This window comes from Tribolium castaneum, chromosome 4 (genome assembly GCF_031307605.1).
Source record: "Tribolium castaneum strain GA2 chromosome 4, icTriCast1.1, whole genome shotgun sequence".
NCBI lineage: Eukaryota > Metazoa > Arthropoda > Insecta > Coleoptera > Tenebrionidae > Tribolium > Tribolium castaneum.
In genome coordinates, this window is record NC_087397.1 from 18,364,338 (window position 1) to 18,380,000 (window position 15,663).

A 15,663-nucleotide genomic window follows, 5' to 3' on the forward strand; every position below is an offset into this window, starting at 1 on the left:
TTATGTGGTAATATGGTATTTTGCATCTGTCCTATAAAAGTTTACTCGTTTCTGTGCCTGAATAAGGGGTTTTCAGTTACTTTGATGTAAGGTTTCTTGTTTGTAACAATGAATTAACGAAAATAATTGGTTTTTATCCTAACTGTGGCATGAATCGTTTGTAAAAGGCGAAATAAGATGTTTTTCCTCTGTTCAGTGAAAGTTTACTCGTTTCAAAGCATGGAACCGTTTGAAATTAACAGCTCTCGTTAAGACTATAACGCAAATCTTTTGTTTTGTGCTAAAATAAGACGTTTTTAGTCAGTTTGATATAAGTTTTCTTGTTCAAAGCAAAATATTGTCGAAAATCAACTGTTTTTGTCTAAACTGATACAAAATTCGGTGGTTTTTTTTTTTTTTTTTTTTTAATAATAATAATAATAATAGATTTATTGCCATCAATAAATAATACATGGCGCGTCATATAATTATGTACATGTAAGTGTATATGGGACAATACATACATTTATTTTAAATCTGGAGGGTTATCCAGGAACTCTTGGATAGAATAATAACTCATTTCTAATAGTGCGTCCTTTACCTTCTTCTCAAACAGAGCCGGAGCTAGTCTCTTCATCGGGTCCTGAAGCTTGTTATAAAGCTTCGGGCCCCAATGGTCAATGCTGTGCTGTGACACTTTAAGCCGATGGTACGGTGTTGAGAGCGCGTCAGCGTGTCTTGTGTTATGCTCGTGATATGAGCCATTCTTGATGAACTCGTGGAGGTGGTTGTGGACGTACCTCAGACAGCTCAATATGTACGCGGAAGGGATGGTAAGAATTTGTTGTTGTTTGAAGGCTGGGCGGCAGCTTTCCCGATAGTTCATTTGGCAAAGGATTCTGATTGCTTTCTTTTGCAGGACGAAGATCTTGTCAGCATCTGATGAAGTACCCCATAGAAGTATACCATAGGTGGCTTTGCTGTGGAAGTTAGCAAAGTATGTCACCCTTGCAGCTTGGGGAGTTGAGATATTCTTGATTCTTCTGATACTGAATAAAGCTGATGCTAGGTTTTTGCAGGTTTCCTGAATGTGGTCCTTCCAAGATGCTTTGCTATTTAGGTAAAATCCCAAGAATTTTACCGATGTGACGTTGGTGGGTTTTGAAGATATAAATAGTTCCTGAGTCTTGTCTCCATTGAGTTTCAGTTTATTTGCTGTGAACCATTCATTGGCATCTTCAAGGATTTTTCTCATTTTTGGTTTTAGCGTATCCTCTGTTTCTTCTTTGATGCAGAAGGAAGTGTCGTCCGCATATAGACACTGTCCATCCACTCTCATATTGATAGGCAAGTCATTTACATAGATTATAAATAGCAGTGGACCGAGGATTGATCCCTGGGGCACTCCACACCTTGTTGGCAGAGGCTTTGACCATTTTTCATTCCATTTTACTATCTGGGTTCTATTTTCAAGGTAGGACTTAAAAATTTCTTGCGTGATCCCTCGTATCCCATAGTGTTGTAATTTTTGTAGAATCAACTTGTGTGGCAGGGTGTCAAACGCTTTGCTTAGATCACACATCGCTACTTCTACCATTTCTCGGTTATCTAGGGCTCTTGTTATTTTCTTGTATAGATCCAATGCTGCAGTAATGGTTGATCTACCACTTCTATAGCCATGTTGTGACTCACTAAATAAGTCATTTTGCTCAAGATACTTCATTAAACGATTCTTCAGAGCAGCCTCGAAGACTTTTGAAATTGTAGGTAGAATAGAGATTGGTCTAAATTTGTTGATGTTTTCTACTTCGCCTTTTTCTTTTGGAACCGGAATAATTTTTGCCACCTTTAACTCGTCAGGAAAGTATCCTTCAATAAAACTTTTGTTTATGAGCATAGTAAGTGGATTTGTAATTTCTAGGAGTATTTCTTTCAAAAATGACGTAGACATATCGTACACATCTTTGGAGTTTTTGCATTTTAAGGATCTTATCAGTCTTGTGACCTCTTCTTCACTAACAGGCGCTAACCAAAACGATTTTGCATTGCTTTTACACGCCTTGAGGAAATCACAAGGATCTTTGTCGATTTTTTTTATACTGTCTGACGTTTTCTCTCCTATCGTGGCAAAGTAGAGATTGAGGTCGTCGGCATTCAATTTGCATTCTTTGGTATTGCTTGTCTTCGTTTTTGTATTGATGATTTTCCAAATGGCTTTTTGCTTATTATCAGCATTGTTTAGGATATAAGCGTTGTAGTTTCTGTGGTTTTCTTCAATTTCTTGGAAGTAGCTGCGTTTATATGACTTGAAGACCTCAGCTGATTGTTGGCTTTTCTCAACTCTTGCTATTGTTTGTAGAGCTTCTAGTGTATTTTTCATACTTATGATTTTTTTACTAATCCACGTAGGTCTCTTATTGAATTTTGGTTTATTAATTTTTTCTTTTCTAGGGAAGAATTTGTCAAAGGCAGCTGTCAGAGTTGTATGGAAGACAGTGTAGGCCTCTTTTGCATTACGGTGTTTGAAGACACGAGCCCACTCAATTCCGGTTAAGTACTCCTTAAAGTAGTAAGTATTCTGTTCATTTATTCTTCTGTATATATGTTTTTCTGGTTTTCTAGGTTCTTGCACTGGGTTCTTAATCTTCAGGACTTGACAGTAGTGATCAGACATGCACCAACTTTTTGTCTCTTTTGAGAAGATTTCTTCTATGTTAATATTTGAAAATATATTATCTATGCAGCTAGAAGAAGTTTCAGTTGTTCTAGATGCCTCTCTCATTAGTGGTTGCATACCATATGTTGTGAAAGTTTCGATTAATAAAGATTGTTCGACGCCATCCTTGAGAATATTGGTGTTAAAGTCCCCAGCGACAATGTATCGTCTAGAGTGGTTCCTTTGTGTCAGGTTTTCTAGTGCTTCATTAATTTTATCTATGAAGTGCTTGAAGTTCTGATTTGGAGATCGATATACCGCCATTATTATTAAGTTTTTTGAAGGAATCTCAGCAGCTGAGATTTCTGCAGTGAATTCTTCACATAGGGGTCTAATGCCTTCAATATTTTTTGCGGAAATACCCTCCTTTGTTGCTATTAAGGATCCGCCATGCTGGTTAAGTGATCTGCTAAAGTGGCTTATAATATTATATCCTGGGATGGTTAAGCTTTCCAGGGTGTTGTCCTTGCACCAGTGCTCAGTGATAATTACAATGTCTACTTCGTCTTCTGTTAACTGTATAGTCAGTGCGTCTATTTTTTTCGATAGTGATTGTATGTTATAGTTTATTATTGTGGTTAGGTTTTCAAAACCTACCGATTTGTTGGGGTCTTCGAAAAAACTTGAACCTCTGTATGGTTAGGTTTTCGGGCCACGACTCAGGTTTCATCATTTCTTCTACTAATTCAAATCGTAGTCCAACTTTAAAGGATTTATTTTGACTCTTATTGTTGATGTGCTTGGGTAGTTCTTCCACAGTGAAATGTTCATCAGGATGTAGTTGTTTGAGATAATTTGATACTTTATCTTCTGTCGTAGTACTTGTTGCACGGCCAACAAACAGCCATCCCATCTTACGGGCGCCTCTGAAGCCGTCAGCCTCATCTACTCTAGCTGTCCCTGTGATTACGTCCTGTTTCGATTTTTTTGCAACCTTTGTGTCCGAATACAAAGTTTTCAGATTCTTTAATGTTAGGTTTGCTGCTTCTAACAAAGAATCAACGAAAATATTTTGTTTTAATACAAACTGCAATATAAAATGTCTTTATAGGACAAAACATGATGTTTGGCATCTGTTTAATAAAAATTTACTCGTTTGGAAGCATAGAATCATTCCAAATAAGCTATTCTCGTCGAAACTATAATGTAATTAGTATTTTGTGCTAGAATACAGCGTTTTTGTTAGATTTATTAACAATTTTGTCTATTTTAAGCAATGAAACGAATAGGATTAGCTGCCTTTATCCAAAGTGATACATAAATTGCTCTTTTATGCCAGATTAATACGTTTTTAGTCTGTTCGATGTATGTTTTCTTGTTCAAAGCAAAAGATCGTCTAAAATAAGCCGTTTTTGTTTGAACTGATAAACAATTCAGACTGAGAGACAACAAAAATAATTTGTTTTAATCCAAACAGATACTTTTTCACCCTATAAGAGTCCTATAAGAGTCCGAGATACGCCGCTCTCGTCAAGTCTATAACGTAATTCGTTTTTTTGTGTCAGAATACGACGTTTTCTGTCTGTTTAATTTAATTTTTTAATAATAATAATAATAATAATAATAATAATAATAATAATAATAATAATAATAACAATAATAATAATAATAATAATAATAATAATAATAATAATAATAATAATAATAATAATAATAATAATAATAATAAAAATAATAATAGTAATAAAAGTAAGCTTAGTTTTCTAAGCAAAAATGAAGCTTATTTTGTGTGTTATATGAGCGTTTTCTAATTTCTATGCAAGAAATCATCTGTGATCAGCTTTTAGGCAAGAAATTGTCTAAAATTAATAACTCATTTTAAAACTGGTATAAAAACATTTACTATACAAAAGTTAATAATAATAATAATAATAATAATAATAATAATAATAATAATAATAATAATAGTAATAGTAACCAATGTAATAATAATAATAATAATACTTTTAATAAATAAAAATGAAGCTTATTTTGTGTTATCTGAGCGTTTTCTCATTTCTATGCAAGAGATCATCTGTGATCTGTGTTTTTAGGCAAGAAATTGTCTAAAATTAATAACTCATTTTAAAACTGGTATAAAAACATTTACTATACAAAAGTTATAATCGGTTTTTAATAATATGTATGAGAGTGCAGTCGTGTCTCTGCGTGCTCTTGCCTTTGGGATTCATTTTCAGTGGTTGATTCTTGGTGTTGATTGTTGAATTTGATATCTGGGTGTATGTGGTTGTTGTTGTTTCCTCTGGAAATTACTATTTTTGCGATTTCGGTAAGTTATTCTTGTTTAATTCGTTAATATCCGTCATTAGATACGCATAATTATATCTTATCGCGGCAGTATAAGATAGCGCTCGCCCCTCTATAGCAGCAGCAGCTGGTATCGCGGCGGCGCGGCGCAGTGAAAATTTAGTATTTATCGCTCTGTCGCAGAGTGAGCGTCTGGTGTCCAAATTTTGTCTACATTAATTTCATTAATTTCAGTTTAAATCACTAAATTTAATGGCTGAATTTAATTGCTGCCACTGTTTTAAAAGCGTAAGTCGTGATACACCTATCGTGGTGTGTGACGGCTGTTCGCTAAATATTCACTGTCGTTGCCTCAAAATAAGCGAAAATGAAATCGCCTTTATTTCTCAGTCTCGCTCTCCAAATATCAAACTGTTTTGTAATAGATGCAACGTAACTATCACAGCAATTTCAGAAATTAAAAAACTCGTAAATGACATAAAATCATCATTTGATGAGCGTCTTAGCAAACTCGAATCTCTTATTATTAATAACAATACGTCTCAAGCTATAAACCGCGAAGAAATTATCGCCGAATCTGTGGACAGGTCGGCTCGTGCGTGCAATGTTATTATGTACAATGTTAAACCTGTCGCTAATAAACAAGACGTGGATGTGGTAAATGATGTCCTCGAGGTCATTGATCCATCACTTGTGATTGGTCCGGAAAATGTTTTTCGCGTAGGAAAAACCGTCGGTGATAAACCTCGCTTATTAAAATTGCAATTTAAAACTCAACAAATGGCACGTCTATGCTTGAAGAAAAAATCGTCTTTGCTGCAGCACCCACAATTTGCTCACATTACTATTAGTGATGATAAAACCCCGGGTCAACTAAAGCATTTAAACAATTTGCGTGATGAATTAAAGCGAAGACTTGATGTTGGCGAAAAGGACTTGACAATTAAATACGTTAACCACGTACCAAAAATTATTTCACATCAAAAAAACTAAATATTTACCCTTGTTCAATGGCTCTTCTGTATACGAATATCGCATCTTTATCTTCAAAATTTAATGATTTGTTATTAGAAGTAACTGAATTTAGACCTTCTATTATCGCACTCACGGAGACTTGGCTTAATCCGTCTATCTCTGATGATGCTGTACACATTGAAAATTACTCTATTTACAGAGATGATCGCCTATCTCAAAAAGGTGGCGGTGTGTGTTTTTATGTAGATAAAATTAAAATTTCAAAATTTTTTAAAATTACTCAAATTTGCATATCTGTTAAACCTTATGATTCTCTATGGTTAAAATTTGAAGGAAATGAACAAACCTTTGTTATAGCATGTATTTACAGACCACCAACAGGAGCGTCTTTTAACAATCACGAAAATGATAAAAATCTATTTAATACCATACAATCAACTATTAATCAGTATCCTAACTTAATTATCATGGGAGATTTCAATTTTCCATGTATAGACTGGTCTGCTAAAAACACAACAGGTCAAACAATCATCGAAAAACAATTTTCTGAATTGCTCTTGGAGAATAATTTGTCACAAATAGTCACTGAACCTACACGATTTAGATCCCAACAACGTCCTTCATTACTTGATTTGGTAATTTTGTCTGACGTTAACCTTGTATCGTCTTTAAACGTTTCGAATCCTGTAGGTACATCTGATCATTCAAAAATCGAAATTGAGTTACAAATTATGATATATTCAGAGCCAAATGCAAGAATTAAAACAACATCAATTGTTGACTACACTCGCATAGACGAAAGTCTCTTGACTTACGACTGGAATGGTTTAGATTCACTAAATGCGGAAGAACAATGGAAACATTTTAAATCGATTTTACAAACTTGCATTACAACAAATTCCAGACTGTTTACAAACCGACTGAGAAAAGATAAACCGTGGATAAATCAACACATGCTTGACAAAATAAAATACAAAGCTAAATTATGGAAAAAATTTAAAAGGAAGCCTACTGAAGATAATTTTTCTGCTTATAAAAGATTTTCTAACCAACTAAAATCTGATTTACAAATATCCAGGTGTAATTATGAAAATTCTATATTAAATAAACCAAAACTATTTTATTCCCATGTACGTAAATTTATCTCTAGTCGTGTGTCGGTCCCTTTAGTACGAAATGCTTCAGGTCTACTCTGCTCCGATCATACAGAAACTGCAAACACTTTAGCGGACAGTTTTGCTGCTACCTATAATTTAAACATTAATAATAATATACCGTCATTTATGCCTACAAGTACATTTAGTGGGTTGTCTTATATTAATTTTACTCCGGATCTGGTAAAAAGCCAACTCTGTGCCATTAAATTAAATACAGCTCCAGGTCCGGATCAGATACCTCCCAAACTCCTGAGAACTTGTGCTGCTTCGTTGTCGGGCCCACTTGCCAAAATGATGACAAAATCATTCTTACAAGGCACTTTGCCCTACGAGTGGTTGCAAGCAACAATCACGCCTTTGTACAAGTCAGGAGATAAACTTGATCCTGCTAACTATAGACCTGTAAGTCTCACGTCGACATGCTGTAAAATTATGGAAAAAGTTATAGTCAAGGAACTATTAACTTACATGAGAAAAAATAATTTAATACCTGAGCATCAGCACGGCTTTTTACCAGGTAGGTCAGTTGTCACAAATTTGCTATCCTGCACAAATCTATGGACAAAAATGTTAGACACTAACCAACCTGTAGACATAATTTACCTTGATTTTAGTAAAGCCTTTGATAAAGTCCCTCACAATCTCTTGTTAGCAAAACTGGAGTCCTATGGTGTAACAGGAAATTTGCTTGATTGGATCCGAGCGTTTCTATCAAATCGAAACTATTGTGTAAAAGTCTGTGGTAAATTTTCGTACTCTAAACCAGTATTAAGTGGGGTCCCACAGGGATCAGTTCTTGGACCAATTTTATTCTTGTTATATACAGCAGATTTATTGTTTTCACTGGACAGCTATTCAGCATATGCGGATGATATTAAGTTATTTGCTAACCCACTTGTCACGGACTTGCAAGACCAACTTAATTTAATCTTCCAATGGAGCGAGAAGTGGCAAATACCACTAAATATTGCAAAATGCTGTGTACTTCAGTGTGGCCACAACAACCCAAAGTACCTTTATCATATAAATGGCACACTCCTGAGTGTAAAAACCTCAACCAAAGATCTAGGGGTCATTGTAAATGATAAGTTAGGATGGTCAGAGCAATGTCTAGCATCAGTGGGTCGAGCGCGTAAAATGTTTTATTTGCTAAAGCATGTTTTTCCAAATCCTTCAGTCAGTTTTATTTCAAAGGTGTACATCACTTACATAAGGCCGCATTTGGAATTTGCCATTCCAGTCTGGAGACCTTATTTGTTAAAGGATATTGATTTGCTGGAAAGAACTCAGCACCTGGTAACTAGATGGACACACTGTTTAAGACAAGTTTCATATGAACAACGTCTTGAAATACTCAAAATACCAGATCTACGTGCTCGTCAAAACAGGGCAGATGCAATTCAAATTTTTCGGCTTACTCATGGTTTATTTCCTGGAGTAACACGCAATTTCTTGCAAATTCAATATCATGACAGACTTAGAGGTCATTCTTATAAGCTGAAAAAAGAACCATTTAAGACTACCGTTAGAAAGAATTATTTGACAAATCGTGCATTTGATATATGGAATGGCTTGCCTGATAACGTTGTTGCAGCTGTTACTGTTTCTTCCTTCAAGAATCAATATGACACATTACAATAATTAACATTAACCTTTATTAATTAACTAATTTAACTGTAGATTAAAATTGTATTTCATTTTTCATTATTCAATGGTGTTTTATTTAACACGAAACCGTATTTCTTGATATTTTGCTATAAAGGTGTTAACCTCAGCAAAGAATCTATGTTAATAATAATAATAATAATAATAATAATAATAATAATAATAATAATAATAATAATAATAATAATAATAATAATAATAATAATAGTAATAATAATAATAAAAATAATAGTAATAATAATAAAAATAATAATAATAGTAGTAATAAAAGTAAGCTTAGTTTTCTAAGCAAAAATGAAGCTTATTTTGTGTTATATGAGCGTTTTCTCATTTCAATGCAAGAGATCATCTGTGATCTGTGTTTTTAATAATAATAATAATAATAATATTAACAATAATAATAATAATAATAATAATGATAATAATAATAATAATAATAATAATACTTTTAATAAGGAAAAATGGAGCTTATTTTGTGTTACATGAGCGTTTTCTCATTTCTATGCAAAAGATCATGTGTGATCTGTGTTTTTAGGCAATCTAAGCCATTTTATAGTTTTTAATATTTAACAAAAATTTGCTTTAAAATAAAATGTTTGAAAAACTGAAATTGAACTAAATTAATTGTGTCTAACACTTTAGTAGAGGAAAAAGGAGAAGACATAAAAGTCACTAAAGTCTTAGAGTTGTCTCTAGTCGTCATATTAATAACAATAACATTTATAATAACAATACTAGTAGTACTAAATTTGCTTATATGCAAGCGCTTAATTAAGATAACAGTTTTTTTGTTTTTTGCTTATATCTCGAAAACAGTTACTCCTATCAATTTTTACCATTTCACCAAAATTAAAGGTGAAAAAATTTCCTACAAAATAGTTATTTGCATTTTTCATGTAGAATTAACCATAAGCGAGATATAAGTTTGAAAATAATTAATAATTAAAAATGAGTTTTAACAGAAAATGTCTTGTGATTTAAAATACACTTAATTTATTGGGTCCAATACTTAATTAGAGAAAAATGGAGGTCTCAAACATTGAAAACTGAATTACATTTTTGTTCAGTAACTGTCGTCGAAGACGAAAATGCAGCATTTACAAACGACTCTAAAAACTTCAGTGACTTATGTCTTCTCCTTTTTCCACTACTAAAGTGTTAGACACAATTAATTTAGTTTAATTTCAGTTTTTCAAACATTTTATTTTAAAGCAAATTTTTGTTAAATATTATTTATATCCAACTCTATAACTCGCTTATGGTTGGTCCTACAAGAAAAATGCAAATAACTATTTTGTAGGAAATTTTATCAGCTTTAATTTTGAATAAAAGATAAAAATCGATAGGAGTAACTGTTTTCGAGATATAAGCAAAAAACCAAAGTGAAAACTGTAAGTTACTGAACAAAAATGTGATTTAGTTTTCAATGTTTGAGACGAAGACGAAAATGCAGCATTTACTGTCACCTCTTTTTTCTTCTAATTAAGTATTGGATCCAATAAATTAAGTGTATTTTAAATCACAAAACAATTTCTGTTAAAGCACATTTTTTTTTAGTTATTAATTATTTTCAAACTTATATCTCGTTTATGGTTAGTTCTACATGAAAAATGCAAATAACTATTTTGTAGGAAATTTTATCAGCTTTAATTTTGGTGAAAAGGTAAAAATTGATAGGAGTAACTGTTTTCGAGATATAAGCAAAAAACAAAAAAACTGTTACCTTAATTAAGCGCTTGCATATAAACAAATTTAGTACTACTAGTATTGTTATTATTAATGTTATTGTTATTAATGTGATAACTAAAGACAACTCTAAGACTTTATTGACTTTTATGTCTCCTCCTTTTTCCTCTACTAAAGTGTTAGACACAATTAATTTAGTTTAATTTCAGTTTTTCAAACATTTTATTTTAAAGCAAATTTTTGTTAAATATTTATATCTAACTCTATAACTCGCTTACGGTTGGTCCCACAAAAGAAATGCATTTAACTATTTTGTAGAAAATTTTATCAGCATTAATTTTGAAAGAAAGATAAAAATTGATAAGAGTAAATGTTTTCAAGATATAAGCAAAAAACCAAAGTGAAAACTTTTACAGTTACTGAACAAAAATGTAATTCAGTTTTCAATGTTTGAGACGAAGACGAAAATGCAGCATTTACAAACGACTCTAGAAACTTCAGTGACCTTTCTGTCACCTACTTTTTCTTCTACTAAAGTATTGGACCCAATAAATTAAGTGAATTTTAAATCACAAGACATTTTCCGTTAAAGCACATTTTTTTTTAATTATTAATTATTTTCAAACTTATATCTCGCTTATGGTTAGTCTGAAACTGACTCTGAAGACTTTGGTGACTTTTATGTCTTTTTCTTTTTCCTCCACTAAAGTGTTAGACCCAATTAATTTAGTTTAATTTCGGTTTTTCAAACATTTTATTTTAAAACAAATTTTTGCTAAAGATTATTTATATCTAACTCTATAACTCGCTTATTGTTGGTCCTACAAAAGAAATGCAATTAATTATTTTGTAGGAAATTTTATCAGCTTAAATTTTGAAAGAAAGATAAAAATTGATAGGAGCAACTGTTTTCGAGATATAAGCAAAAAACCAATATGAAAACTGTAACTGTTACTGAACAAAAATGTAATTCAGTTTTCAATGTTTGAGACGAAGACAAAAATGCAGCATTTAAAATCGACTCTGAAGACTTCAGTGACTTATATGTCACCTCTTTTTTCTTCTAATAAAGTATTGGACCCAATAAATTAAGTGTATTTTAAATCACAAGACATTTTCTGTTAAAGCACTTTTTTTTTAAATATTAATTATTTTCAAACTTATATCTCGCTTATGTTTAGTCCTACATGAAAAATGCAAATAACTATTTTGTAGGAAATTTTATCAGCTTTAATTTGGTAAAAAGATAAAAATTGATAGGAGTAACTGTTTTCGAAATATAAGCAAGAAACCAAAAAACTGTTACCTTAATTAAGCGCTTGCATTAAGAAATCTTCAGAGTCGTTTTTAAATGCTGCATTTTCGTCTTCGTCTCAAACATTGAAAACTGAATTACATTTTTGTTCAGGAACAGTTACAGTTTTCTTATTGGTTTTTTGCTTATATCTCGAAAACAGTTACTCCTATCAAATTATTTTATCTTTTTTCCAAAATTAAAGCTGATAAAATTTCCAACAAAATAGTTATTTACATTTTTTTTGTAGGACCAACCATAAGCGAGTTATAGAGTTGGATATAAATAATCTTTAACAAAAATTTGCTTTAAAATAAAATGTTTGAAAAACCGAAATTAAACTAAATTAATTGGGTCTAACACTTTAGTAGAGGAAAAAGGAGGCGACGTAAAAGTCACCAAAGTCTTCAGAGTCGTTTTTAATCGTCATATTAATAACAATAACATTAATAATAATAATACTAATAGTACTAAATTTTTTTATATGCAAACGCTTAATTAAGATAACAGTTTTTTGGTTTCTTGCTTATATCTCGAAAACAGTTACTCCTATCAATTTTTATCATTTTACTAAAATTAAAGCTGATAAAATTTCCTACAAAATAGTTATTTGCATTTTTCATGTAGGACTAACCATAAGCGAGATATAAGTTTGAAAATAATTAATATTTAAAAAAAAAGTGCTTTAACAGAAAATGTCTTGTGATTTAAAATACACTTAATTTATTGGGTCTAATACTTTATTAGAAGAAAAAGGAGGTGACATAAAAGTCACTGAAGTCTTCAGAGTCGATTTTAAATGCTGCATTTTCGTCTTTGTCTCAAACATTGAAAACTGAATTACATTTTTGTTCAGTAACAGTTACAGTTTTCTTATTGGTTTTTTGCTTATATCTTGAAAACAGTTACTCCTATCAAATTTTATCTTTTTTCCAAAATTAAAGCTGATAAAATTTCCAACAAAATAGTTATTTACATTTTTCTTGTAGGACCAAGTATAAACGAGTTATAGAGTTGGATATAAATAATATTTAACAAAAATTTGCTTTAAAATAAAATGCTTGAAAAACCGGAATTAAACTAAATTAATTGTGTCTTCCACTTTAGTAGAGGAAAAAGGAGAAGACATAAAAGTCACTAAATGTTTCAGAGTCGTCTTTAGTCGTCATATTAATAACAATAACATTAATAATAATAATACTAATAGTACTAAATTTGCTTATATGCAAGCGCTTAGTTAAGGTAACAGTTTTTTGGTTTCTTGCTTATATCTCGAAAACAGTTACTCCTATCAATTTTTATCTTTTTTTCGAAATTAAAGCTGATAAAATTTCCCACAAAATAGTTATTTGCATTTTTTTGTAGGACAAACCATAAGTGAGTTATAGAGTTGAATATAAATATTCTTTAACAAAAATTTGTTTTAAAATAAAATGTTTGAAAAACCGATATTACACTAAATTAATTGGGTCTAACACTTTAGTAGAGGAAAAAGGAGATGACATAAAAGTCACCAAAATCTTCAGAGTTGTTTTTAGTACTAAATTTGCTTATATGCAAGCGCTTAATTAAGGTAACAGTTTTTTGGTTTCTTGCTTATATCTCGAAAACAGTTACTCCTATCAATTTTTATCTTTTTACTAAAATTAAAGCTGATAAAATTTCCTACAAAATAGTTATTTGCATTTTTCATGTAGGACTAACCATAAGCGAAATATAAGTTTGAAAATAATTAATATTTAAAAAAAGTGCTTTAACAGAAAATGTCTTGTGATTTAAAATACACTTATTTTATTAGGTCTAATACTTTATTAGAAGAAAAAGGAGGTGACATATAAGTCACTGAAGTCTTCAGAGTCGATTTTAAATGCTGCATTTTCGTCTTCGTCTCAAACATTGAAAACTGAATTACATTTTTGTTCAGTAACAGTTACAGTTTTCATATTGGTTTTTTGCTTATATCTCGAAAACAGTTACTCCTATCAATTTTTATCTTTCTCTTAAAATTAAAGCTGATAAAATTTCCTACAAAATAGTTATTTGCATTTTTCTTGTAGGACCAACCATAAGCGAGTTATAGAGTTGGATATAAATAATATTTAACAAAAACTTGCTTTAAAATAAAATGTTTGAAAAACTAAAATTAAACTAAATTAATTGTGTCTAACACTTTAGTAGAGGAAAAAGGAGAAGACATAAAAGTCACTAAATGTTTGAGAGTCGTCTTTAGTCGTCATATTAATAACAATAACATTAATAATAATAATACTAATAGTACTAAATTTGCTTATATGCAAACGCTTAATTAAGGTAACAGTTTTTTGGTTTCTTGCCTATATCTCGAAAACAGTTACTCCTATCAATTTTTATCTTTTTTTCAGAATTAAAGCTGATAAAATTTCCTACAAAATAGTTATTTGAATTTTTCATGTAAGACTAACCATAAGCGAGATATAAGTTTAAAAATTATTAATATTTAAAAAAAAAGTGCTTTAACAGAAAATGCCTTGTGATTTAAAATACACTTAATTTATTGGGTCCAATACTTTATTAGAAGAAAAAGGAGGTGACATAAAAGTCGCTGAAGTCTTCAGAGTCGATTTTAAATGCTGCATTTTCGTCTTCGTCTCAAACATTGAAAACTGGATTACATTTTTGTTCAGTAACTGTAACAGTTTTCACTTTGGTTTTTTGCTTATATCTCGAAAACAATTACTCCAATCAATTTTTATCTATCTTTCAAAATTAAAGCTGATAAAATTTCCTACAAGATAGTTATTTGCATTTTTCATGTAGGACTAACCATAAGCGAGATATAAGTTTGAAAATAATTAATATTTAAAAAAAGTGCTTTAACAGAAAATGTTTTGTGATTTAAAATACACTTAATTTATTAGGTCCAATACTTTATTAGAAGAAAAAGGAGGTGACATAAAAGTCGCTGAAGTCTTCAGAGTCGATTTTAAATGCTGCATTTTCGTCTTCGTCTCAAACATTGAAAACTGGATTACATTTTTGTTCAGTAACTGTAACAGTTTTCACTTTGGTTTTTTGCTTATATCTCGAAAACAATTACTCCTATCAATTTTTATCTTTCTTTCAAAATTAAAGCTGATAAAATTTCCTACAAAATAGTTTTTTGCATTTTTCTTGTAGGACCAACCATAAGCGAGTTATAGAGTTGGATATAAATAATATTTAACAAAAACTTGCTTTAAAATAAAATGTTTGAAAAACTAAAATTAAACTAAATTAATTGTGTCTAACACTTTAGTAGAGGAAAAAGGAGATGACATAAAAGTCACTAAAGATTTCAGAGTCGTCTTTAATCGTCATATTAATAACAATAACATTAATAATAATAATACTAATAGTACCAAATTTGCTTACATGCAAACGCTTAATTAAGGTAACAGTTTTTTGGTTTCTTGCTTATATCTCGAAAACAGTTACTTATATCAATTTTTATCTTTTTACTAAAATTAAAGCTGATAAAATTTCCTACAAAATAGTTATTTGCATTTTTCATGTAAGACTAACCATAAGCGAGATATAAGTTTAAAAATTATTAATATTTAAAAAAAAAGTGCTTTAACAGAAAATGTCTTGTGATTTAAAATACACTTAATTTATTGGGTCAAATACTTTATTAGAAGAAAAAGGAGGTGACATAAAAGTCGCTGAAGTCTTCAGAGTCGTTTTTAAATGCTGCATTTTTGTCTTCGTCTCAAACATTGAAAACTGAATAACATTTTTGTTCAGTAACTGTAACAGTTTTCACTTTGGTTTTTTGCTTATATCTCGAAAACAATTACTCCAATCAATTTTTATCTTTCTTTCAAAATTAAAGCTGATAAAATTTCCTACAAAATAGTTAATTGCATTTCTTTTGTAAGACCAACCATAAGCGAGTTATAGAGTTGGATATAAATAATCTTTAACAA

At 30.7% G+C, this 15,663-nt stretch overlaps 2 long non-coding RNA genes across 2 annotated transcripts; one reads left to right on the forward strand and one right to left on the reverse strand.

The window, feature by feature from the left end:
* The first annotated feature begins 406 nt into the window (after window positions 1–406).
* Window positions 407–2,819, forward strand: LOC135265936 (uncharacterized). Its single transcript, XR_010333814.1, has 4 exons — window positions 407–812; window positions 899–1,453; window positions 2,431–2,548; window positions 2,602–2,819. It is a non-coding gene; the product is annotated as an uncharacterized LOC135265936 (long non-coding RNA).
* Window positions 2,820–4,823: 2,004 nt separating this feature from the next.
* LOC135265958 (uncharacterized) lies at window positions 4,824–8,393 on the reverse strand. Its single transcript, XR_010333858.1, has 4 exons — window positions 7,565–8,393; window positions 7,215–7,496; window positions 5,944–7,163; window positions 4,824–4,947 (listed from the first exon to the last, which is right to left on the reverse strand). It is a non-coding gene; the product is annotated as an uncharacterized LOC135265958 (long non-coding RNA).
* Between the last annotated feature and the right edge of the window lie 7,270 nt (window positions 8,394–15,663).